Below are 27,178 nucleotides of genomic sequence, written 5' to 3'. Positions count from 1 at the left end.
TTGTTTTATTTCTGCCTGAGGCCCAAACATGCTGAGTCGGGCAGACAGCACATGCAAGAAAGATGCATGACTCTGCCATCTTTCTTTCTTACGGTGTTGTCCATGGTAGTTACAGATGAGCTCAAGGCCATCCTCCTCTCTCTTGAACTGTTGGGACTTTAATCAAGTATGCCACACCTGGATACACCCCTGTTTCACGGCTGTCTTTCCACACCTTGCTAGTGCACCTGCCTTAAGAAACAGTTCATAGGGCCAGGGAGAAGGCTTAAGGGGAAAAGGTGCCTTTCACCAAGGCAGACACTTGAGTCAGTCCCTGGGGCCCACATGGCAGGAGAGTCAACTCTCACAAGTTGTCCTGTGGTATGCACATGCACACACACACACACACACACACACACGTATATGCACACATACATTATTATGCATACACACACATACACACAAACACAATCAGTTGATCAATAAAATGTATTAAAATTTTAAAGGACTAATTTATGCCCTCATTGGGCTTGTAGCTATAATTCTTTGTGGATGAGAGATTTTCAATGTCTTACGTGTGTTAGTCATACATACTAATGTAAATACCAATCAAGTCAAAGTGTGCTGTAGTTATATGAATCTATACATGCAACTTCTATACTTGGCATGTATGCACACTCAGAGAGTTAACACAAACATGAGAAAGACAAAAATGGCACAGCAAGAAGAGTTCTGGATTGTTTTACACACAAACTAAGGCATTACTACTGTGCTGTTGAGTCCTAAGTAGAACATAATACATCACCTGGTTTGGCTAGCAAAAAAAAGTTAAGGAACAGAGGCAAATTTAAACAGAATGTCCCAGGCCAACAACATGGCCTCGCAGTAAAAGGTGCTTGCCACTAAATATGGCTATCCAAATTCAATTCTTGGTACAAGGAGAGAACCAACCCCCACAAGTTGCCCCACCCACATCAATAGATGGAATATCAGGGTGTACAAGCATTTCAACAAACTGGCTACCACATTGCGATCAGGATGAGCACCCAGGCTCTCGCCTGAGCGCTTCATCGCAGCTGCTGTGGTTCACAGATGACATTGGATCAAGAATCAAGTAATCAAAGGCTGCATATTTAATAACTGTTGTTCACATTGAAATTTCTTATGCTATTAATATCTAAGTTCCCTTCTGTGACTTCAGGCTATTTTTAAAAAGGGGGGAGGGGTAAGTACAGAAACCTTGTTACCATGGAGACCGTAAGCCGGTCAGCCCATCTGCTGAGGAGGATATACAATTTTTAAAGTTGCTTTTTAAAAAACCTTACGATGAGAAAGGCTTCCTCGAGGGAAGGCACAGGGGCTGGGGAAGCTGCGGGAATCTGGCAAATAGCCACTTGCACTATTTGGGGCTATCAATAGTTTAATAGTAATCATGAACTTACAGGAAACTCTACTAGGGATGTTAAAGACTAAAATATATTTTTAGCATATTGAATGCTAATGCTGTTTATACCATGGTAGGCAAATATCTCATTAAAAATCATTGTAGACGCTTATCAAAAGTTTTTACAAAAATTGCCTATAGTGATCTAAGGAACAAACCTAAAATCACATATTTTAAACAATTATGGCATAGAAAGTACAATAGCTGATGTAGAGCATTGTAATATTTAGCATTTTCTAATCATGTGAGTTCCTTGCCTGGATAGAAAGTTCTGAGTTCTCCAGCACTGCAGAACCATTTTTTGTTGTAAATAAATAAATACAGGGCTGGAGAGACGCTGCAGGTACAGACACAGTACCAGCATGAGGACAAGAGTCTAGATCCCAGCCCCCAGGGAGAAATGAATCTGGTCCCCTGCATGCCTGTAATCCCAGCACTGAGAGGGGCAAAGACGGCAGCACTGCTGGGGCTTGTCGGCTGCCAGCCTGGCAGGAAAAGCAAGCTCCAGCTTCAGGGAGAGACCCTGCCTCAAAGGGATGAGACAGAGAGTAGCAGAAAAGGATGCCCAACACGCTCCTCTCCCCTGTGGCAAACAACATGTGCTTAATACCACAGACACACATCACCACACACACATACATACACACACACATTCTCTCTCTCTCTCTCTCTCTCTCTCTCTCTCTCTCTCTCTCTCTCTCTCTCTCTCTCTCTCTCTCTGTGTGTGTGTGTGTGTGTGTGTGTGTGTGTGTGTGTGTGAGAGAGAGAGAGAGAGAGAGAGAGAGAGAGAGAGAGAGAGAGAAGTTACTAGTCCAGAACTTATTCATTCATCCTATATTCAGACCTTCCAAATGAAATAAGGAGAAACATCAGTGTTCACCCTTTAGGGCACCGATGGGACTGACTTGCCTTGATTCATCCATCCATTTGCTGCATATTTACCAAGGACATGTGTTAGGCATGGTTAGAATCTAAAAACTGCTGTTAGTCGTGTCCAGTTTTCAAAGGGGAAAAAAGAAAACTCAAAGGTAAGTGACTTACTATATATTAGCAAACGGTGACGTGAGACCTTGATGAGCATTTGCTGGGAATACCATGCTCTTTCCACTAGACCAGAATTTAGAGTCAGTTTTAAGGCTTTCCCAAAATAACGGGAAACGCCTGCAGACAGCAATACATCACAAGCTAATGATCTGAGGAAGAAATCTATGCAGATCAACCTTGCATACTTGGCAGAGTGAGGCCCAGGAGAGCCACAGAGTCTGCTTTTAGCGAACTCACAGTGCAAAACAGAAAGGCCATCTTCCTTGCCATCCAAGAGTCTCCCATGCTACCCTCCACCTCGACCCCTGTGCCAGCCTGAGCCAAGCCCTGTGCAAGGGAATGCCCTCCTTTCAAAGTGACTGCTCCACACAGCTCATTTCGCCTTGGAGCGAGCTGCCAATCGTGCTTCCATTCTGTTTTATGGGAGAATTTAGCCACCACCCCCACATTCTAGTACCATCACCAAGCCTGCTATAAATTAGCAGATGAATGCAATGATTACAAATTGTGAACAAGCCGAGACAGAACTGTAAACAAACGAATTGCTAAGTATATAAATAAACAAACAAGTTAAGACACGTTAAGGAACTGGAATACAGTGCACGAGAACGAAAAAGCTCTGTGAAAGTAATTAAACACATGTTTTTAAGACAATAGAAGATACAGTGTGGGCAGATTTGTCAATCTGCCATCACAGGGATAGTGAAATGGCTCAGCAGGTAAGGATGCTCAATGCCAAGTCTCACGACCTGAGTTCAATTCCCAGAACCCACACATTGCAAAAAGATAATTGATTCAACACACAAACACACTTGCACACCTACACACGCACTAAAGAAAGAAAGAGAGAGAGAGAGAGAGAGAGAGAGAGAGAGAGAGAGAGAGAGAGAGAGAGAGAAGGAAAGAAAGAAAGAAAGAAAGAAAGAAAGAAAGAAAGAAAGAAAGAAAGAAGAAAAAGGAAAGAAAAAAGAGAAAGGAAAAAGGGAGGGAGGGAGGCAGAGAGGGAAGGAGGCAGATAGGGAGGGAGGAAGGAAAGAAGGAGATCTACTTTCCATTGCCAACTGCACTCTCTGGAAGAGACTTGAGGCAACATTCAACCAACAAAGCCTCTTATTTCATAAGTAAATCACAGAACTAGTTATTTTAAGTCACTCTAGGGCCAGAAAAGGCAAGACTGTGAGGGAAAGGGTGGGGCAGACAGCACCAGATGCTATGAAAGATCCCAGAAACTGCAGTACAGCTGGTGCACAAACAGTGAGCAGAATGGAGAGTCAGGTGAGGAGCCCCGAGACAGCCCATGAGACAGGAACCGAGCTCGGAAAGACAAGACAAAGCAAAGCTATGTGGACGCCACATTGAGAGCTGGAGGTCAAGAATCCCAACGGATGGGCTGTTACAGTGGGGAAGGACTAGCTTGCTCCCCAAAGCTTCAGTGCTGCCAATACTACCACTATCACCACGACCACCATTAGAGTTTTACCAGCACCAGCTCCCTTACCATCACCACCACCATCATCATCTCCACGAACTGCAGTTACCACTATCACCACCATTACAACCACCAACATCACCTCTTCCACCACCACCTCCCACTATAACCACCACCTCCTCCATCACTGCCACCACCACCACCTCCTCCATCACTGCCACCACCACCACCACCACCACCACCTCCATCACTGCCACCACCACCACCACCTCCATCACCACCATCACCACCACCTCCATCACTACCACCATCACCACCTCCATCACTGCCACCACCGCCACCACCACCACCACCTCCATCACCACCCCCACCACCACCTCCATCACCACCATCACCACCACCTCCATCACTACCACCACCACCACCTCCATCACTGCCACCACCGCCACCACCACCACCACCTCCATCACTACCACCACCACCACCTCCATCACTGCCACCACCGCCACCCCCACCACCACCTCCATCACTACTGCCACCACCACCACCACCTCCATCACTGCCACCACCACCACCTCCATCACTGCCACCACCACACCTCCTCCATCACTGCCACCACCACCACCTCCATCACTGCCACCACTATTATGACCACCACCACCCTCACGCATCACCTCCAGCAGCAGCTGCAGTTCCTGCAGCATCACTACACTCCAGTCAGTGCCGTGCACCATCCTCACCACCCTCCCCTCCACCCATCCCTGCCAGCACATTCCCTCTGTGGCTCCCATGCATCACCACCCCAACACTGACCCTCACTACTACCATCAGCCCTCTAGGACGGTGGTTCTCAACCTCCCTGATATGGTGGTTCTCCATACCCCCCATGTTGTGGTGACCCCCAGCCATAAAATGATTCCGTTGTTACTGTGAATTTGCTACTGCTATGAATCATAATGTAAATATCTGATATGCAACCCCTAGGAGGTCTCGGCTCACAGGCTGAGAACCCCTGCTCTAATATGTTCTCTTCGCATGTACAGAGCACCTGCAGAAGACTTGAATTTGCGGTACATGAATTATGACTCACAGCCTATTTTAAAAGGGATCAATGAGACAGCTCAGCAGATAGAAGTGCTCTGCTATGCAAGTCTGATGACCTAGGCTTGATCCCCGAAATAGAAGAAGAGAACCATCTCCCGAATATTGTCCTCTGACCTTCATTGCTATGGTTCCCTCCCCTGCCTAACAATAATAATTTTAGAGGGAAATATATACTGTGAATTGTGCTTTTAAAAGAATAAAATATTCTTTTAAAAATAAAAAAATAAAATATTCTTCCCATAGGACACACATACATTATTTCATTCTTTTAAAAATTAAAAAAATAAAATAAAATATTCTTCCCATAGGACACACATACATTATCTCATTCTTCAAAATTCCCACAGCGCCTTCTGGGAGGGTATCACCACCCCCATTTTCTAGGGGAGGAAAACGAACCTCTGGACTATTCTTACTTGCTCAGGGTCACACAAACGCAAATCCATGCAGCCTGGCTGGGCACATGCCGGTAATTTCAGTCCTCAGGAGACACGGCAGGAAGACAAGTCAGTCAAGACCGTCTCGATCTACACAGAGAGATCCTGATTCCAACAGAATAAGTGAAGCAGCCAGGCCTTATGCTTCCTGTCCACCTGCTTGCTGCACAGCTGATCCTCCCAGCAGCTCTGCTGTGCTGCCTGTGAGGAGAATTAAGACACAGCCAAGTCCTTGCTGGGCTCGCCGTCAATGGGAGAGGCCTGTAAAGGGATTCCAAAACAATGCGAGGGGCGCTCGGCCTGTACTACGGGAGGAAGAAACTAGTTTTGTCTGGGGGTGTTGGAGAGATGATAGGACATTTATGCAATTGTGAAGAAATGGGCAGGAGTTCTTAGAAAAAGCAGTTGAGAGGACAGCAGGGGTGGGGGGCACTAACCAGCCCAAAAGCTGTGCAGCAGTGTGAAACCCATATAGTCACATGTCCACTGTATCAGTGACCAACACAGCCCACTAACTTTGTGCAACTTTCTTCCTAATCTGCTTTCTAACAGGATATTCCAAATCCTGCTTTAGAGATCTACCCCTGTTGCCGCCGCTCACTGCCCCAGGTTTAAGCTCTGGCTGGCCTTCCTGACAACCTCCCTCGGTCTCAGCTGAGCCATGCACACAGGCCACTCTTCCACAACCTTCCCCTACCTTCTGCCCAAGTTTCAGAGTTGAATAAGCCTTCTTCAAGAAAGTAAGGGACAAATGGATCAGGGCTGCAAGAACTGTGATATCTAATACCTGATTCTGAACAAGACCAAAGCATCGGCCCCAGGATGAACAAGAATGCAGGCTGGTGACAGTCCCGATCAAAAGGATTCCTCCAATGCCCTCTGCAACTGCAGAAACAGCCCCCATGAAGATCCAGGATGGGAAGCCCCAGTTACAATGCCTATCCCTGACAGCAGGTCCCCTAATGCAGTGCTTAGGGCTTAGTTTTTGTTATATCTTTTCGGAAAATAGATTAGGAAGGAAATCGCTCAAAGGAAGTTGGCTGTGGTGGCCTCTATTACAGTGGATGTGTGACTATGTAGTGGCCTCTGTTACAGTGGACGTGTGACTATGGAGTGGTCTCTATTACAGTGGACGTGTGACTGTGGAGTGGCCTCTATTACAGTGGACATGTGACTATGTGGTGGCCTCTGTTACAGTGGACATGTGACTATGTGGCCTTCACTTGTTTGTACATGCAAAGACTCCTGCAGTTATTTCTTTATGGTTGAAGTGATAGGGCCATAAGTAACATTTATTTTCATGTTTTCTACTAACGCCTGTTTCCCCTTGAAAGGACCTCCATATTTTGGATCATACTTATTAAACCTTCTTTTTCAGTAAGACACTTGAAATCACTCTTAAACTTCTTAAGATTTATGTGTATACATGTTTGTCTGCACATATACACATGCACCTTGTGAAGGCCTAGTGCCTATGCGGTTCAGAAGAGGGCATCAGATCCCACAGAACTGGAGTGATGGATGGTTGTGAGCCACCATGTGGGGCTGGAAACTGAACCCAGGTCCTCTGCAAGAGCAAGTGCTGTTAACCACTGAGCCAACTCTACAGCCCCCAACACTCCAGTACTTTAACAAAATTATCAACATGAAAACATTCTTAGCACAATTCTGACAACTAACAACATTAAATACAGAGCCAGGACCTCCTACGTAGACCCTTAACCAACTACTACAGATCAAAACTTCCAGCCACTCTATTCATTCTCTAGTTGACTTTTAGTAAACATTTAGGTTCTAGCGGCCTCATCTGTCAACCTGAATGTAAAGGGTATACCAGTTGTCTGCATCTTTGGACTGGCAGAATGGAGGAAGGGGAACAAAGAGCACGTGGGGCAGTTTATCTAGTAATGGAATGAGGTACACAGAGGAGGGTCAGCTCAGGCTGGATGGCCACCGGAGGACTCGCTAAAGGTAAAGTTCATGCTGAGAGGTGAGGAGTGAGGAAGAGCTCAGCGTTTAACAAGCACAAGCTAGAACATTCTGGAAAGAGAAACAAAAAAGGCAGAGGCAGGATGAATGGTGATTATTCAAAGGACATAAAGGAGATGAGGAAAGGAAGGAGAGCCAGCCTCAAGCTGGGGATGAAGTACGAGGTCAGCGTGAGTAAAATCACTACAGAGTCTTGTAGGCCACCGCAAGAAATTTAAATTATATTTATCCCCAGCTGAAATCCATTAAACATTATAAAACAGGGATTTAAATTGTTTGTTTCATACATTACATTTTAATCATGTTTCCCCTCCTGTAACTCCTCCCAGATCATCACCTTCTTCCTACCTACCCAACTTTATATTTCCCCCTCTCAGAACAACAAAACAACAAAAAAAAAAATTCAAAAATCAAAAGAAACAAGCAAAAGACCAACAAGACAAAAAAAAACTGCTAAAACAAAGCTAAAGTACACACACAAGCAAGCACGCACACACACGAAAGAAAGAAAGAAAGAAAGAAAGAAAGAAAGAAAGAAAGAAAGAAAGAAAGAAAGAAAGAAAGAAATTTTTATTGTGTTGGTCAATATTCTTGGGCCTAGCCCTGGAGTATGGCTGATATACCCAGTGAGACTCCATTGCAGAAAACTGTCTTTCTCATTGTCAGGTTAAGGTTGGGACCCTGTGTCTACTTCCTCCTCTCAGAGTTGGACCCCCACCCCCACCCCAGCTTGAACCTGTGTGGGTCCTGTGCATGCTGCCACAGGCTGTGAGTTTATGTGTCCGTCAGCAAAACAGAAGAGAACAGACATCGGGAAGAGTGAAGGGAGACTGAGAAGATCAGAAGAGAGCAGGAGCTCAAGCCAGGAACCAAGATGCAGGGATTTCTGCCACACGACGATGAGCAGAAGGACCATTCAGCTCCTGGCTCCCTCCGCTATCCTCACCAAGTTCTCTGAGAATCAACATTTGGGGCAGATGCTCCACAGCATATGCAAATTCTCCATTCATCTACCTCTGTGATTGTCACAGAGCCCTCCAGTTCCTTGAAGCTGCTTCTAGAATTGCTGCAGACAGCATTAAAGAGACGCCAGATAGAGCCCCCACCCCACAGCGCATCTCAAAATGCGCTGATTGCCAAGGATGACATCTGCAATTTCTTTGAAGATGTCTGTGCTAAAACCACACTGCTGGGATGAGGCAGAGGCTGCCTGGCTGGACCCAACATTTATTCTCTCCTTCTTGCCAGAAATAGATCTGTCCCCATTTCCAGCCTTCACGTGGGAACTTAAAAACCACATTCCTCAGCCTGCTTGGAAGGCGAGAGAGCGTCGTGACAAGGTTCAGAAAGGTAGATCCGTATGCAAAAGAAATAGGTTTACCTTCTAGCCGGCTCTTTGAAAACTGCAGTTCCCCAATTCTTTGTTTTCCCCCTTTGAGCTGCCGAGGAAGCAGGGACAGCAATAGATGCCCACTGGACTTAAGTGGACTCCAGACACTGAGAAGGGCAGGACCATCCACAAGTAGGTTCCGGAACCACCACTCTCTTGTAATGAGGCTGCCCCACCACCCGCCTATGGGATGTTAAGTGAAAAGAAACAAAACCAATTACTGTCTCCTCTGGCTTCCATCCCACAGCGGTTAGCGTCGCCCCAGGCAGTGTGTCAAGAGCCAATACGTGACCTTCATGTGGAACAAGCCCTCCTTTGCCACCAGACTCGTCACTCTAGTGGAAAGAGAACACCAACCCCAGGTAATCCAGAAAGTCAAAGTACAAGTGAAAAATAAACCTAGGTTGTAGTTCTGAAGAAGCGTTTATTATTGCTGCATTTCCTATCATGTCCTGACTAACAAATCCAGACTGGAAAGAGACACTCAGAAGTCTTCCCTGGATTATCTTGGTCCAGTAAGCTCCATTCATAACTTGGAAGTTTTGAAAAATATTGGTGTCCCAGGTCCACTCCTAGAAACATGACTTAGGCTGAAATACAGACCAGGTTAAGGATTTATACTGTATATTTATACAATTCTAACAGCCGCTTTAAGAATCACAGATGTTGTGACCCATACAGGAATAGCTTCGACATATTTGTCTTTATTGAACTGTCCAACAGCATGATAGGAAATGCCATCTGCACGGCAAGATTTATGAAAGAACTCCAGGGTTTAAGTATTCAGAATATAATTTACTATCTTACACAGTTTCAACTCTGAAAACAGAAGGGATTTCTCTCCAGTTTCAAAATAGGAAATACAGACACCTTTTCTAAACAATTATGTTTTCACCCCTGGACATTTTTAAACCTTATAAATGATCTTGAAAGTTCACAGTCAAGCCAGTGAATAAGACAGTTGCTGCCATACATTCGCTGTGTTCAATGTGCTGTCTTATCTGTGTTTTCTCCTTGCTTCATGGCATCGACTTGTGACATCACACAGGATGACTTAAATTCTTTCCAGAATAGGACAGGGTTAAATATGTTTTTGTAGGAATGTGTGCCCAGTGACCGGAAGAACGGTAGGATGACAAAGAGTCAATATGCCAGCTTCCTGGCTACAGCAGTCTGCTAGGCTCTTGAGGCCACCATAACAAATATTGCCAGAGAGGCGGCTTGAACAAGTTCTCACAGTCCTGGAGGCCACAAAGTCCAAACTCAAGATTCTGGTAACTTCATCTCTGAGTGAGGAGACTTTACCTGGCTTACAGACAGTGGCCCTCTTGTTGAGTCCTTGCCAAAGAGAGGGAATTCTAGCCGCTGTTCTAACAAAGATACTGATTTCGTCATGAGACCATACCAAATTTACCAAACTACTCTCTGAAGGCTCATTTGTACAAATGACATCAAACTGTTCAGAGATTTAATACCTATGAATTTGGAGGCAAAAACATCCCATCCAGAATGCCAAGGCGATTTGAAAACACATGATGTCAGTCCAAAAATATCTGCTAGAGTCTACTCATTAAATAGTTAGTGTCACTTAAAAATAGAAATCCCTGCCTCGTCTGCTGGAAAAGAGGCGTTCTTACTGAGCTCTACTCGCAAACAGCAGACTCCTGAAATGAATGATACGCCGCAAAGTTGACACTGAAACCTGCGCAGTGTTTTCCAATGACAAGATTCCACCTTGTGGCTCCCCACCTCCCTAGCCACACCTTCATCTAAGTCCCAATATGGCGGCTTCTGCTATTCTTTCTTACAGATTTGGAGCCCCATTAGTTACTTGCTCTTCCTGGGGCTGTGATCATCACAGTAGAAGAAGCCACGCATCTCCTCAGCAGATTCCCTCTTAATAGCTTCCGGGAAGCATCTCTGAGAACCCGCTCACGTTTTACAAATACTTCACCCCCGACAGCCCATTCTATTCTTTGCGCATCCTTCCATGCATATGCTTAGAAGTTATAAATTCCAGTCCCGTCCCAAATTTATCTTTTCTGCCTGCGATTTTTCTCCATAGCATCTCTTCGCTCCATAGCAGAACGTCCTCATCAAAGGTTCTCAAGTCACTGAAAACCCCAGCTAAGGGACACAGGCTTTCTACAAAAGCCAACGGCGGGCTGAGGATACAATACTCCCAGTGTGGACTGTTTGAGCCTGCTTAGAACTCTGAAATAAGGAAGACTGGAAAACCACAGAAACAAAACCTCTCACTTTATCACCAAAACTCCCCCTTGCCAAGATAGGCCGCAGAATCCAAAGCCTCTCTCCTCTGATGCAAGCTGTAAAACCTAAGAGGCATTGCTCTCTCCCTCATTCCAAGTTTGTCCAACCCTAAATCCAGAAGAAATTAGGCTACACAGAGACCAAGAAGAACACAGGCCAGGTTGGCTGGGTTTCCTATCAGGTCTATCATGGCAGATCATGCCTTTTGGCCCAATTGCAGCCCCATACAGCTGCCCATTCATCATCGAACAGAAGCCCATAATATATGTGTCACATATAATTTACACAAAAGGAGCCAGGTTTTTTTCTGCCCCTACATTGTTGAATACCATGTTTCTTACCAAAATGAAAGAGTTGGCCACCATCTGTAGACCACAGACATAAAGTTATCTACAGTCCTGGTTGATGGAACCTTCTAAATCACCTAGTCAAACCCTCACCATCATTCTACATAAAGGAAAACGGAGGCCCGAGAAATGTTCATTCGAGCGGCCACTGAGGAGTCAATATTTGGGTGGCATCCCAGTACACTGCTTAGTCAGCTATAGGACACCTCACACATTTCTCTCATTAAAACAGGCAGTTCCAACAGAAATCCCAGCCCCAGGTTATCGGCAAAGTCTTATTAAGGATGAATTTACTACCAAGACAGTAATGGTGGTATCACAACCATGTGAACATATTTGAATGCTGCCCAACTGTCTAAAAAAGGGTGAGGATGTTTACATGACCCTTAACCACCCAATAAAGGAAGCACAAAGAACATCCCCCTCTCTTGCCTGAGTCTAGCCTACTCTTGGTGAGCTGGTCTTCTCTCCCCTCAACTGGGTCCAGGCCGACTTCAGCCTCCTCACCAGGAGCACCCAATTGCTGCTCTAAGGCCATGTCACAGTCAGAGTGTGGCTTATGAGAGTTGATTCCAGCTAATGAGATTCAAGAAACCTGTGTCCAGTGTGAACGTCAAGGGGCCCTGGAAATATTTCCTTAAAAAATAGATACAAACGTCCACTCTTTTATTATTCTGCAGGAACCATGACAAGAGAGGACTGTGGTTACCTGGGAGTTCTCACAGCTACTGCTGCCACCAGGAGAGGGGATACACAGAGGCCTCAGCTGGTACACAGAGCTGCACACCAAGGAATATCATGCCAAGAAAGCAGTAGACAGACAGAGAGAGACCCTGAAGCATGGCATCCAGTTCTGATCTTGCACAGTGTGACCCAAGAATCCTACGTTGCGCTTTAGCCAATCTTTGCTCGGTTTCTCTTCCTTTGCAGTGGGAAGATTCCTAACACACGCGGAAAATAAAGCTTGAAACAGACCGAGTCTGGTCTCATCTACTTTCTTAAACTATCCTCCTATCCAGTTTTTCTGTTGCTGAAATAAACACCGTGAACAAAAGCTTGGGGTGGAAAGGGCTTATTTGGCTTACATGTCCCAGGTCACAGTCCGTCACTGAAGGAAATCGGCACAGGAATTTGAGGCAGGAACTGAAATGGACCCATACTGCTCACTGGCTTGCTCCCAGCCTCGTGTTCAGCTAACTTTCTTACACCTCCCAAGATCACCCGCCCAGGCACGGTACTGCTCAAGGTGGTCGGGGCCCTCTCACATCTATCATTAGTTAAGAAAATGAGCCACAGGCTCGCCCACAAGTCAGCCTGGTGGAGTCAGTTCCTCAGGTGAGGTTCGTTCTTCCCAAATCACTCTAGCTTGTGCCAAGTTGACAAAAGAGGAAAAAACAAAAACAAAACCAAAAAAAAACTAACCAGAACACTCCCACCAGTGACACCTTGGCACCCCAAATCCCCCCTACCCAAGGTTTCCTATCCAGTATTGTTGCCTTCTTCTACCCTTCCTCTTCTACTGCCTCAACACAAGGGTAATACATAGGCTGCCACTGAGCCTAAAAGGTGATAGTTTGCCTGTATCGAATCGAGCAGGCCAGGACACCCTGTGGGAGACCTGCTACTGGCAGCAAGTTCTGAGTTCAGTTCTGAGCAAAAAGCAGAACGATGCCTCATCCCCAGGGAAAACCCTACAGAGAGATGCAGGGAACGCTGCAGAGGCTGGCCCTAGCCAGGATCTGGAAGATGGAGGATACCATCAGCGCCACATAAGAACTCAGGGGACTGTGTGTCCTGGAGAGGAGGAAGGCTTGTCCAGAGAGGCTGGAGAGCACAGAGCTGAGAAACGGTATCTTAGAGAGCTGGAGCAGTAGCAGGATGCCTCCCTGCACGGCCGGGAGCAGATTATCAACTAGGAATGCTAAGGGCAAAACACCGCGGTCCTGTGTCTCCACTTGGAAGAGGTGGTCACGCCTCGGGCGCACTGTGCTGCAGACACACGACAGCGTTCTCCTCAGCTCCTCTTTCCCCGTCCCACATGAGACATCGGTGATGGCCAGTGCAGACACAGGCTGGTGGGATACAAGGGCTTGCGGATTACACACAGGAGAATTTAGCAAGAGAAAAGGCGGAGCAGAGTGCCAGGACCGCACCAGGAAAGGAGAACAGCGCGCATGCGTGTGAGTCCTTCCAGGAGGAGAAGGTTCCAGAGAGTTCAAGCGGAGGAGTGGTCGTTAGCTGCCAGACGTGGGAGGGCTGGTCCCGCCCCTCACCTACCTTTTTGCAGTGAAGTAGGCAGTGGCATGGACACCAGAGACTCGCCCCGCCCCTCTCCGGCTGCTGGGGGGCGGGCAGAGACCAGGACTGACCAACTCAGCTACCACCCTGACCCAGATCCAGGACCTTGAGTTGGCCCACCCCAACACCTACCCCAACTATGAGCTGCTGAAGCCCGTGAAGAGGTGGGCCCTGCAGAACCATGGTCACAAGGGTCTCCATGACTCTGGGCAACAGCAGGATATCTGAGAGGAGTATCAGTGAGGGTCCAGTATCAATGGTAGTAGAAGCCAGAGGCCCTAAACCAGACCAATGATTTATTGCAATAAAAGCTGTTTGGGCAAAAGGGTGTACTGTGTGACACTGAGCACCCAATACCACTTTGGCAAACCAATGCGCAATGGAGAGACAGGAAAGATGGAGGAATGAAGTGGTACAAACACAGCGACAGCTTTGACAGGTATAAGACAAGAAAGCTGTGATTGACAGGGACCAGGTCATTGCCAGAGGGTCAGCGAGGTATGCTTTTTTTTTTTTTTTTTTTTTTTTTTTTTGAGATAGGGTTTCTCTACTGTGTAGGCCTGGCTATCCTGGAATTTAATCTGTAGACCAGACTAGAATGGCCTAGAACTCAGAAATCCGCCTGCCTCTGCCTCCCGAGTGCTAGGATTAAAGGTGTGCGCCACCACTACCGGACATTTTTTTAAAAATCTTAAAATAATTAAATTGTATCTTTTATTTTCTTTGGGGGGTTACAGGGGAGTAGGAAGGACATAGTGTGCATGCTTGGCTACCCTGCTAGTGACAGAGGCCCAGGGGACTAGGGAGAACATCGGAAATGGACTCAGGCAGGTAGACCTGTATTTTTCAACTACCTATTTTGTTGTGTTGGCTTTTCTTTTTTTAAAGATGGTGAAAGAAGCATGAGGAGAAGTAAGTCGCGTGACACCAATGACATGAAGGTGGGAGCAGCACCTCCTGAGACTCCTACAACCTTGGTGTTTTTAACAGGTTCTTCATTAACCCAAAGCATCTTGGATTTCTTCCCATTTCAGATAATAGAGGAAAAGCGAAGAGTCAGGTGTGCGAACACATGTACGTAGGGGCAGGAAGCCACACCTGTGCAGTCACCCCGATCCTCCAGAGCCCATCCCGTTCCTTCTGAGCTGCTTCTTCACCACCTGGAACCCAGCCTGTGGTACAGAACACCAAGATCTGTAATTCCAAGGTCCACGGTTTGGAGGGTTTCATTGTTTTTGCTGTTACTTTAAAAAGGGCCAGGAATGTGACAGGAAGTTAGATAATGGGAGACATCGAAGCCCATTCATAAACTGGACACATCTAAGTCTCACTCCTGACAGCAGCTTTATTTAAAGAGCACTGGAGAGCGGGGCAGCGGTGGGGCACACCTTTAATCCTGCACACCTGCACACTAGGAGGCAGAGGTAGGCAGATCTTTGAGTCCGAGGCCAGCCTGGCCCACAGGGTAAAAGTTCAAGGATGGCCAAGGCTACCCAGAGAAACCTTGTCTTGAAAACCCCAAAACAAACAAAAACAACCATTGGAGAGCTGACTTAATGCCACTTGAATTGCATATTTCGAGTGGCAGATGTTGTTCCCACTGTCACACAGACAGTGTTTGGAAACCAATGTCATGACTTTCTACTTCTCATCTCACATAAACAAAAGAAACATCCTGAGTGACGTTAAAGAATACGATGACACTCCAGCGTGAGAATCTGAGCACTCGCTAGCACAGACCTTAACGCAGAGACCAAATGAATCAAACATCACCCCCAAAAACTGAAGTACCCCTCAAGCTTTCTGAAATTAGCAGAGACTATTTGCAGCCGACCTATTTCTCTCCCACACAACTGTGTTGATAATTGACTTCTGTCCCCAGGGAAGCCCTGAAATATAACTGAGCAGCACCTGCCACATAGAGAGTACATTTCTGTTCCCCCAGTAATTCCTACCAATCCTGTGCTGAGAGCTGGACTCAAACACTCCATTCTCTCTGATTTGGATTCCTCAAGGAAGAAATAATATAATTACCAAAGATGCATTACTATAAAGAAATAATAATAAAGGTAAAATATAAGCATTTTGAATCCCAAGTACCAAAGGCATTTCTAGTCTTAAAAGTTATTGAAATAATGGTGGTAACTGTTTTATTGGTCTGACACTTTCCTTTCGCCCTGTGGACAACATCCTACTCTACAAACTGCAGCTGGAAAGAAGGCTCAGTGATTAATAACACTGGCCGCTCTTACGGAGGATCGGGGTTCAATTCCCAGCAGTCACATGGCTCACAACCATCAGCAGTTCCAACCCCAGGGGATCCCATGCCTTCTTTTGGCCTCCAAAGGCACTGTACACACAATGCACAGACAAACATGCAAGCGAAATACCCATGCACATAAAATGAAAACATTTAAAAATTCTTTAATGTCTCCTGATGACAAAGAAGCTGGGGTTAGGGGCCTAATATCCATGAAATCAAATGGCTCTGGAGGGCGGTGGGGGGGGGGAAGCAGGCAAACAAACAAAAATACTCACCATCAACAAGAACACAGCTCCAAACACAAGGGTGCCCCATCCCACTCAATACCATGTGACCAGGCATGGTTCCCTGAAAGGCAAGTCCACTTCCAATGACAAGTCAACACCACAAACTGTCTCCAGGGCCACCACTGCCCTGGAGTAAGGAACATGTCCATCAAAAGAACACACGGTATCACGCAGCTCTAGTTACATGAGAAAGAACAGACGAGCATACAGTGTAGCTTAGCTGTTGCCCAGGTCTAGAGAGGGAAGGAAAAGGATGGGCATGAGTGGCACTGGTGAGAGAGTTGTGGGTGATAAAAATAGATTGCCTCTCCTGTTCACACACACACACACACACACACACACACGCACACACACACACACATGCACGTAAACACACACTCAAACACGCACGCGCAAGCACACACACACATAAACACACACACATACACACACACACACACACACACATCAAATACAAAGACAGTGACTGCAGCCAGTAAGAAACACAGCCATTTTACCCACTTGTTTGATTCTGAACCACAGTCAGTCAGTGGGCCATTTGAAAAAATGGTGGAATGATAAATCAATTTGCCCAAGGTGGCATGAATTTCCACCACTGCTCATTTTCTGTGTATTAAAAAAGAAATGACTACAAAAAAAATTTCCCTAAGAAGTTTGGAAAAGGTATCATTTATAGACACCATCGGTGGCTGCGTAAGTTTACCACTTCTGGAGATGCTGGCAGCCCCGGGGAAAATATATGTATATTCTTTTCAAGTCTGTGTTTATAAAATATCTCTTTTCAAACAAATACTGCTACGGCAATTAAGCTGCCGCCCCGGAGAAAGATGCATCTACGGACGGGGAGGAAGATAGAGTGAGAAACGAAGAAGGTACCATTTGTCATCTAAATGAGGAATAAGATGATCCAGAAGATTCCATAGCTGTCAAACAAGTTTTACAGCTTCTACCTAATTAATGCTTTCATTACCCCAAATACAAATACCACATGTTATCCCTTCAGATTCAAGTAATTACCTCTATTCTATTTATTTGCACAATAATCAAGCTAGGTTAAAGAAACAGAAAAGTTTCCAGAGGACCGTGTTTACTTTAATGCAAATGAGAACTACCGTCAAGGAATTCTAATGCACTATTTATGATCAAGCCAGGGTTGATAATGCTTCGGTGTGCTCTGATCTGAATACAGGTTGCCATAGCACACAGCTTGCTGTTGTTGTTTCTTGAAGGCAAAACTGCATCTGTAATGTAGCTTTTTCATGGATACAAGCCTCAATATTTCTGGTCGGCTATGGTTTGGATAAGTGTCTCCTGAAGGTTCAAGTGTTAAGAGCTTGGTATCTGGGGTGGCATCTCTTGGGAGGTGGTGGACTCTATGAGAGGTGGGGTCAGTAGGAAAGGCTCTAGGCCAGTAGGAAGGTGCCTTGGAAATTCATAGTAGAGTTCCTTTCTTTTAGTGGAGGGCTGAGACAAACAGTTCATCTTGACACCACAAGCTCACACCATGGTACTTGACCATAGGCCTCAAAGCAACAGAGTCAAGTGACCACGGTCTATAACTTCTGAAACAACTGGCCAAAATACATCTTTTCTTTGTTGGTGCTTAGAATCAAACCAGGGCCTTGCACATGCTTTGGAAAGCGCTCTACCACGGAGCTCCATCCCCAGCTCCACCTTCTTTTCCTAAGTCCATTAGCTCAGCATTTGCTGCAGTGACGGGAAGCCAACACAGACCCTACCTCCCTGCAAGATTGTCTGACTCCCCCGTAGTTAAAATCATGTGGCCTGGACTCTCAAGGCACCTCTGAGGGAATGTCCAGTCTTCTAGAATGAAGAGCACAGCATTCTGCTTTACTGTGCTCTGGGTCCATGAAGGATAAGAGGGTACAGCTGAGAAGATAGGACAATGCCAACTGTTTGAACCAGAATGTTCTTATGGGGCTAACAGCATGGCTCTTCTTAGGGCTTAGCAGCTTGATATTTTCTAATAAGGAGAGGAATTGAAGAGTCTATGAGTGGGTGGTTTTGTCTTCTCGTGGCTAATGATGAAAACACTTGTATAACACACCAGGTTCAAAGTCTATAACCCCTTCTCAGCACATACCCTCGCTCAGGCTGGACAGAAAGCTCTGGCAAAGGACAAGCAAACAGTGGTTGTACTATTCCGATATCCTTGAAAGCATAGCAGGGAGGGTGCCACAGACTGGAAGGTGGCCTGCATGTCCCATCCCCAAGTGCCAGCAGACTTTCCTAGTCTCCAGTGATGATGAGTGAGCCTCAAGCTGCCCACCTGCTTCTGAGTCTGAGGCTGAAAAATAAAACCAAGAAAGGGCAAACTCTAGGGAAGACGAGCTCGGAAGACCCATTGCCATGTCTAGGAGACCATGGTAGAAGATCTCACTTGAACCTTTAGGAGACACTTCATAGCTGACCAGAAATACTGAAATATTTCTGAATATGAAATATCAACATGAGTTAGTAGACTGGGGCAGACAGATTTCTACCCATGGGTTTGACTAAGAAAAATTCTCCTCAGCTCAGCCCTTGTTGAGGGAGGGGTAGCCTACCCAGGAACAATGCTGTATGGGACAGCGGGTAGGGCCATGACCAGGTGGGGGCAAAAACAAAGCCCTCATTTTCAGCTTAGCTCTCTCCACAGTTTGCTTTAATTTCCTAAGAAGCTTAAAGCTTGAATCAGAATTTATTCTAAATGTCAACAAAATCTTACCATTCTAAACTGAAGAACATATAGCTGCTTATTCTACAGAAATGGAATTTTGTGAGCTCCATGTGTTAAGAACATAAAGAAAGAGAGTGGGGGGGGGGGGGACTTGGAGCTAAGTAAACAAATGGGTAACTGGTCAGCTGCCCAGAAATTGATTTTCCAATCACAAATTTCATCTATTCAACTCCATTTATTCAAGCCCTAAAGCAAGAACAAAGCAGGGTTGGCCAGGAGAGATGTCAATCTCTTTCTTGATTGATCAGATTGCAGTTTGGGAAGCTCCACCCTACAGAACATTCTCAAAGGAAGCGTGAAGGTTTTCTTAGACTTCACTGTACCTCGGCCGTAATATTAGTACAAGACCCACTTACAGCACAAGAAAGAAACGTCTGCCTTTGTTGATGAAAATACTTCTTTACTGTCTGCTGTGCAGTAGCTAAAATATAAAAAAGGGTTATGGCCACATGGCTGGCCTTGCTGCTCCTCCCACCCCCACCCCATGGCCCAGCCCTGCAGGCTGCTTCCCAGGCTCCCAGGCCAGCTGGATCCCAAATGGACTGCCAGTGGCCATCTGAAGGGAAGAGGGAGGGACCAGGAATCTCTCTTCATTTTCTCTGTCCCAAGTGGCTATTCTGACAGAGACAGCATCTTCTCATAGCTTTTGCGCCTACCAGCTTGACTCCTCTGGGTCCAGCACCTGACAGTTTCCTCCACTGCTTTCTTGAGTAACAGTGATGGTGGTTTGGGGCTGAAGAAATGGCTCGGCTGTTATGAGCACTGGCTGCTCTTGCAGAGGACCTGAGTTCATTTCCCCAGCACCCAGTTTACAATCATCTGTAACTCTAGTTCTACGGGATCCAATGCCCTCTTCTGACCTCCTCAGGCACCAGGTGTGCACTTGGTACACAGACATGCATGCAGACAAAGCATCTAAACACATAAAATAAAATTAAATTAAAAAAAAATCAGAAACAGCGAAAGTGGCTTCGTGCTGTAGCTAATTTCTGGGCCCAGTTTGTTCTGTTTTTTCTCATTACCTGTTTAAACATGTTTCTGTATTGGAGTCTGGGGGTTGTGGAGGGGGGAACACAAGTTTGATAGGGTGGAGACTAATATAATAACTAGTTAAGTAAACAAGCAAATAAACAATCCTTTGTGAACTGTGAACACACAAGCAAAAGTGCCATCCATGAGAGGAACAGTAGGAAACCCAGGCTCCAGACCCCCGAATGATGCCTTGTTCTTCCGAGTACCTACAGAGTAAAGACCCACGTAGAACCAGGCCCACACCTATAATCACAGTTGAGGAGGCTGAGACGGGGGGTGCAGATTCCAAACCAGCCTGAGCTACATAACAGCTCCCTACCTCCAAAGTAAAATACTTAAATGAACTCATGAAATAAACGACTACTCTAGGCTTGAGAGAGGAACGAGCCCCATATGTCCTTCCGTGCATCCTGAATTTCAGGTCTGTGTCCATCGTCATCACCCAGGGTTAGAGTGTGCTGCGGTGAGAATAAGCAGTGTGAGCCAAGGCTGTCTCAGGTCTACCTCTAATCACCAGCGTGACCCTTCCGTCTCACGTTGGGTCCATGTTCTAGCTGTCTCAACGCGAGAAATGGAAAGATTTTTTTTTTTTTTTTTTTTTTTTTGCTTCTGCCGTCTCTTCCTGCTCTAAAGCGGTGTGACTCTAAGTTTGTGGGTAAATTTGGCATCTCTACCTGCCTCTAGGCCTATGGTTATTCTTAGAGCTCTGCACAAACCTTCTGTTGACGAATTCACATTTCATCAGAGAAATGTGTATGCAACCAGCACCCAAATTATAACCCGAAGAATTTCTCTGCCAACTTGTTTTTATTATAGTATCAACTCAGAGTCTGCATATGTTTTCCATCCGCAAATACAATGTGGGTTCACTGAGTCACTGGAGGGATCATCTGATTAGCATACCCTAAAATACACGAGGTTTCCACAGACGGCTGCAGCCGTGTTGTCTGTCCCACGAGCTCTTTTTGCTCAATGTGACGTCATTATGTCTGTGGAGCCTCTTTCTATTTTTTTCTTTTGGCTTGTTTGTTTTGCTCTAGTTTCTGAGACAGGGGTCTCACATTGTTACCTGAGCTGGCTCTAAACTCTGGGACTCAAGAGATTCCCATGCTTTTGCCCCTTCAGGAGCTGGAACTTCAGGCATGGACCACCACCACACCAAGCTCTTTCTAGTCTGAAGTGACAGTAAGCTGAAAACTCATCAGGTGATGGCCCAACAGCCAAAGGGCGTAGCATCCCCAGAAACCACGTTCAGCTAGAAAAGAGAAACAGCTCCACCAGGTTGCCCCTTGACCTCCATAAGTCCACCAAGTCAGACATACACATTCACACACATGTCCACACATACACGCACACAAACTATATATATATATGTATATATATATACATATATATATATATATTATGTATATAATATTCTGTCTGTGTGTATGCCTGCAGGCCAGAAGAGGGCACCAGACACCAGACCCCATTACAGATGGTTGTGAGCCACCATGCGGTTTCTGGGAATTGAACTCAGGACCTTTGGAAGAGCAGGCAATGCTCTTAATCTCTGAGCCATCTCTCCAGCCCCAAACAATATATTTTTTAAAAAATTAATCAAATACTCTTCTTTGCACACATGAAACATTTATGTATCCTTTACTCTGTCACATAAAATTGTAATTTGTAATATGATATTCACGGTGAGTTTAATTTACCCATTTCTCTTTACCCACATGGAAATTGCCTTTTATTTTGTTTGGTTTGGTTTGGTTTCTCTGTAGCTTTGGAACCTATCCTGGAACTAGCTCTTGTAGACCAGGCTAGCCTCAAATTCACAAGATCTGCCTGCCTCTGCCTCCCGAATGCTGGGAATAAAGGCATGCACCACCACTGCCTGGCTCAGAAATTGATCTTTGTGCTACATCAAAAATACTCTCGGGCTGGAGAGATGGCTCAGTGGTTAAGAGCATTGCCTGCTCTTCCAAAGGTTCTGAGTTCAATTCCCAGCAACAGCATGGTGGCTCACAACCATCTGTAATGAAGTCTGGTGCCCTCTTCTGGCCTTCAGGCATACACACAGACAAAATATTGTATACATAATAAATAAATAAATTTAAAAAAATACTCTCAGGGACTGAGGACATGGCTCAACCATTATGACCACTTCCTGCTTTTTCAGAGAATCAGGGTTGGGTGCCCAACACTCAAACCAGAAGACTCACAATTGCCTGTAACTCCAGGGTCAAGGGTCTGATGCCATCTTCTGGCCTCTGAAGGACCTTGCACGCACATGGTGCACATACAGATAAGCAGGCACACAAACCTTCACGTCAATTTTAAAACAAACACTCTCCGCCAGTGAGATGGCTCTAGAAATGCACTAGCTACCAAGCCTCACGACCTGGGTTCAAGCCCCAGGACCTACATGATAGAAGGAAGAGAAATGATTCTTACAGATTGCTCTCTGATCTCCACATGCATGCTGCAGCATGTGGACTTGAGAGCACACAAACCCATCCATTAAATACATTCCTAAAAGTGTTTTTGTTATGTTTTCTTAGACACCGTCTTGGAGTGCAGAGCTAGACGTATCCTGAGGGTGGCCAGCCTGCCTAGCCTGAATGGCAAGACCCTAGTCCCAGTGAGAGACTCTATCTCCAAATGCAAGTTAGGTGGCTCCTGAAGTTACAGCACTGAAGGCTGATTGCTGGCTTCATAGGCACACCCACATGGGCACATGCACCTACACATGCCCGCACACACATATGTGCACATGAACTTACCCACAGTCGTACACACACATATGCACATGCACCTACCCACACCCGCACACACCACACACACACACACACACACACACATACACACACACACACACACACACTTTCCCTTTTCTGTTCTTGAAATGGAGTAGGCTCTTGAGCCTATTTTACCTTATGCAATACAAAAGAAGTAAGGGATTGCTTCTGAAACTGAAGCCTAGGACAGTCACAGATGCAATCTTTGCTTATTGGGATGGCCCAATTTAGACTCCAGCCACCATAACATCGAAAAGTTCAAACACAGGTGGAGGAAAAGCAACCCCCCTGCCAAAAGCCCCAGCAGAGTTCTCAGCTGGTAGCCAGGACCAACTGCCAACCACATGTGTGAGGCTATTTTGGACCTCCCCACCATTTCTGTGCCCACGTAATATCACACAAGGCAGAAAAGCTATCTGGTCAGTGCTCAGAAATAAACTGTTTTAAGCTATGAAATTCGGGGTAAGGGAGGTTTGTTAGGAAGCCATCTCTTCTTTTCAACTGAAATTCATCCTCTAAGCCACCCTCTCCATTCATTCAAATGGGCATGCACTGAAAATGGCCGATGCCCAATGCCAAGGGTGCAGAGATGGAGTGCAGACATTCCCTCACTCTCCTGGTGCTCAAGCCAGTCGGGGACACACACTGAGAGAGATCTAGTCAGTCTTGAGTTGCAGTGGAGAGGTGCTACTAGAGATGAGCACAGGCACTTTGTGCCAGAAGCACCTCCTTAGAAAATATACCTAATCAGGGAGCTTAGAAAAGAAAGTCAGACTAAATCCATAAGCTGAGGCAGGAGGTCAGTCATGAATTTGAGGTTAGCCTATGCTACAGAATGAAACAGTATTTCCCCCCCCAAAAAAAAAAATCCCCACAAGATCTAAACTCTTAGATCTTGAGGAATATTAAAAGCTAATAGTATAAGAGCATGACAAAGTCCTTCACACAGGCACTCAGCATGTGCAAAGGTTTTGAGGCAGGAGGATGGTGTATTTAAGCTCTGAAGCCAGACATAAGAGATCACCAGATAAAGGCCAGACTCTACAAAGGGCTTCATAAAAGTACACTCGATAAGAAGAAAACAAACCAACCCCCTCATCCGATTTTCTTTTCAAACCCGAGTGGGAAGAGGGCTAAGTTAATACTCTGCCATCCATGACACAGATTCTGTGAGACCCGTGCACAGTCACTGGTCACTGTGCCTGCCTGCTGCCACCTTCACTGGACTGTTTGTGATCCCTTTGTCTCAACAACTCGACGATACAAACCTTAGAGTACAAAATCTAAGCCCCTTCATTCTTCTCTCACAGTGCCTATCCGTGAGCCGGAGACAAACAAATGCTGAAGTGCTTCTCCAAGACGTGAGCAAGCCACAGACACAGGCCCTACCCACAAACAGCCTATCGGAGACCTCCTGAGAGAGAATCCCATGACCACGCGGAGAAAGCCATCCCGTGATAGCAGCATCCATTGGAAGTTCTTGCTGTAAAGCATCCTTCCCTTCTAACTTTAGAATTTCATCCTTTGTGGAGAGCAAGAGCACGCCTTTTAGACGCTGAAACATCACGGGTGCAAGGCATTCCTGGGTGACCTCTACCACCAGACTGTGTGCACTCTGGAAGGTCACGGGCTTAAGTCCTTTGTGGATCGTCTGCCTTTCTCTCAGTAGCAAAACAGTCCATCTTCTCACCTTTCCTCAAAGAAACCATTGAGTGGCTCCCTGGATCCATTCCAAACCCTCATGCCTCCTAAACTGGGGGAGCTGGCAATCTAGCAGACGGGGGGGGGGGGGGGGGGGGGGAATGGAAAAACTTTCTGCGGGTGAGGCTCAGAGGAATGGCAAAGCCTTCCTTTGGTTCAAGTCTGAGGGTTCAGTAGCAATTGACCCAGGTACGTATCAACTATCAACCGCAGCTTACAGCCTGAGACTGCCCCCTACAGAGACCTTAGAAGACTAGCTAAGCTCTCCTCCTTGTGCCAAACATAATAGTTTCTGAGCTGTGTAGCGGGTGCCCTCCATCAGCGTGAGAACAGCTCACCGGGTCCTGGCTTTTCCACATGTGTGTCTGTCATGTCAGTATCTGACATTTCTTCATTCCCAGTCAGGTTTCCAGGACCAGGCAGCCCCTCTCGGTATCCTTGTTTCAGACCAGCTTGTGTGTATATGCAAACACTTCCGTGTGCATATACCCACAAAGGCAGCAAAACACCTACCAGGCCAAAGGAGGAAAACTGTTCTCATTATTAAACCTGCAACTGCCCCTCTTATGTTTGTCTAGTCTTCCATATCTGGAGCAGCGTATGGAATATTTTTGGTGAAAGTTCTTCCTCCATTAAATGTAAATGTAAATTAAGTAGAATGTGAAACATCACCGGGAACTCCCAGCACTTCACAGTATCGAGAATTCAGAAGCCGGAGAGATGGTTCAATGGGCTAATGTGCTTGCTGCCAACTCATGGGCAACTTGAGTTCAACACCTGGGACTCACATAGCGGAAGGAGAGAAGAGACTCTGCATGTTGTCCTCCAACCTCCGCGTGCACACAGTAGCCCCACCCACACACCATCAACCTATATGATTTTAAATTTTTAACTATTTAAATATTAATAAATCACTGTCACTCTTTAGAGGGTTCTGTTAAAGGGTTTTGTCCAATTGCATTCAGAGGATGCTATGAAAAATCCATTCCCAATTATTTCTTATTTCCATCAAAAAATATGAATCTCTCCTTTTGAAATGTAGCCATTTAGAGAGGCCTATATGATGCTATTTAAATTAGACGATGCTTTGCAGTATATTGTGCTATGAAGGTCCCCAAAGATAGATATTGTTTTGTGCCAAAATTAAGAATATTATCCATTACAATTAATTCCTGAATTTGGACCATTTTATGAAATCAGTATACCCAGTTTCAGGATGATTTATGAACTATATTTAGACTCAAAACCTGCACTTGTCTAAGTAAATCTCAAAACTACCTTTGTAATATATTTGTTATGTTGTTAAGCCTACATACAGCAGCCCACTCTACAAGATTGCGACTTTGTGTGAGTGAGTGTGTGTGTGTGTGTGTGTGTGTGTGCGTATAGTTTCAATCATTTACTGACATAAAATAGGAAAATACTATATAGGATAGTGTTAGAAAGGATATTGTTTTCTTTGGGCTCAGAATGTAAAGTACAGGTAGTGTAAATTCAAAGGTCTCACTCTAACAGCTCACAGGATGCACCACTGTATAGTTAGTATTTCCAAGAATCTGCAATAAGAAAGCACTACCAAAACGAGCGCCTACAAAATAAACATAAAGAACTCAAAGAGTTGCATAATTCAAAAACATTTTAAGCCGAGCAATGGGTTCCCCTTATCAAATACACAAATAATCCCTGCTCTGCCACAAGGGTAGTGTGTGCTTTCACAATGGGTGCAGAATCTGAACATATTTGAATAATGTGCACACCACACTGCGTTACAAATTGATAGCCAAAGGTTCTATTTTCTGCATAAAGCACAAACGTGCAGGGAAATATTACCCAAATACGCTTTATAGACCTTTTAAGAGCTGTCAAAGCCCAATTTTGAGTCTAAATCGTATTGTACTTTGGAAATATGTTTAAACTAATTATCAAAAAAAAAAAAACGCGGCTGCCATAGTAATTTAGAATCACAGGACACCACGTTCTGGGTGACCTAGAGAGAAAAGTATTTCTCAAGGTCACTCCAGCAGCCCAGGGCAGAACCTGGGATAAAAAGCTTCTAGGGGCAATGACCAGTCTTCCTAACCCACCAGGAAGGAGGACACTCCAAAGAGGGATCAAGGTAAGCACTTCTGCGTGCCTTCTCCAGCATCCAGCGGCTCCGAAGGTTCCATTAGCAGCACTGGCTAGCGCGAAAACTGAGGGCCGATTTGCTTGCTCAGGGTGACAAGCTCTTGAGGACGGAGCATTGCTAGCGACCTTCGGTTCGAACTACTTGCCCCTGACCAAGAGTAAAGCACCCAAAAGCAAGCGCGGCGAGGTGCGGGGCAGCCAGACCCAGGGAACAGCGCCCGCGCTGGCTTATTTAGGTCTCACCAGACCGCGGTCCCCTTCAGTCCGTAATTACGCGAAATCGATGAAGCGGTGCCAAAATGAGACTAAACTTTTCTGTTCAAAGTGTCTTTCTTTTGGCCAGAACTCAGAGAACTCTCTCAAGAATGTGAAAGTATTCAAAATAGGACAAAGATCGGAGAAATCCTCTAACTTTCAGCGCGCATCAAATCAGGTCATCCGTGTCCCTCCGTGCACCGAAGGTGGGCCAGGAACACTTCTAGCTCCTAAATTCAGTGTCCCCGACCAAGGTCC

Source organism: Arvicola amphibius, chromosome 7 (genome assembly GCF_903992535.2).
Source record: "Arvicola amphibius chromosome 7, mArvAmp1.2, whole genome shotgun sequence".
NCBI lineage: Eukaryota > Metazoa > Chordata > Mammalia > Rodentia > Cricetidae > Arvicola > Arvicola amphibius.
Note: the sequence above shows the minus strand (reverse complement) of the source record.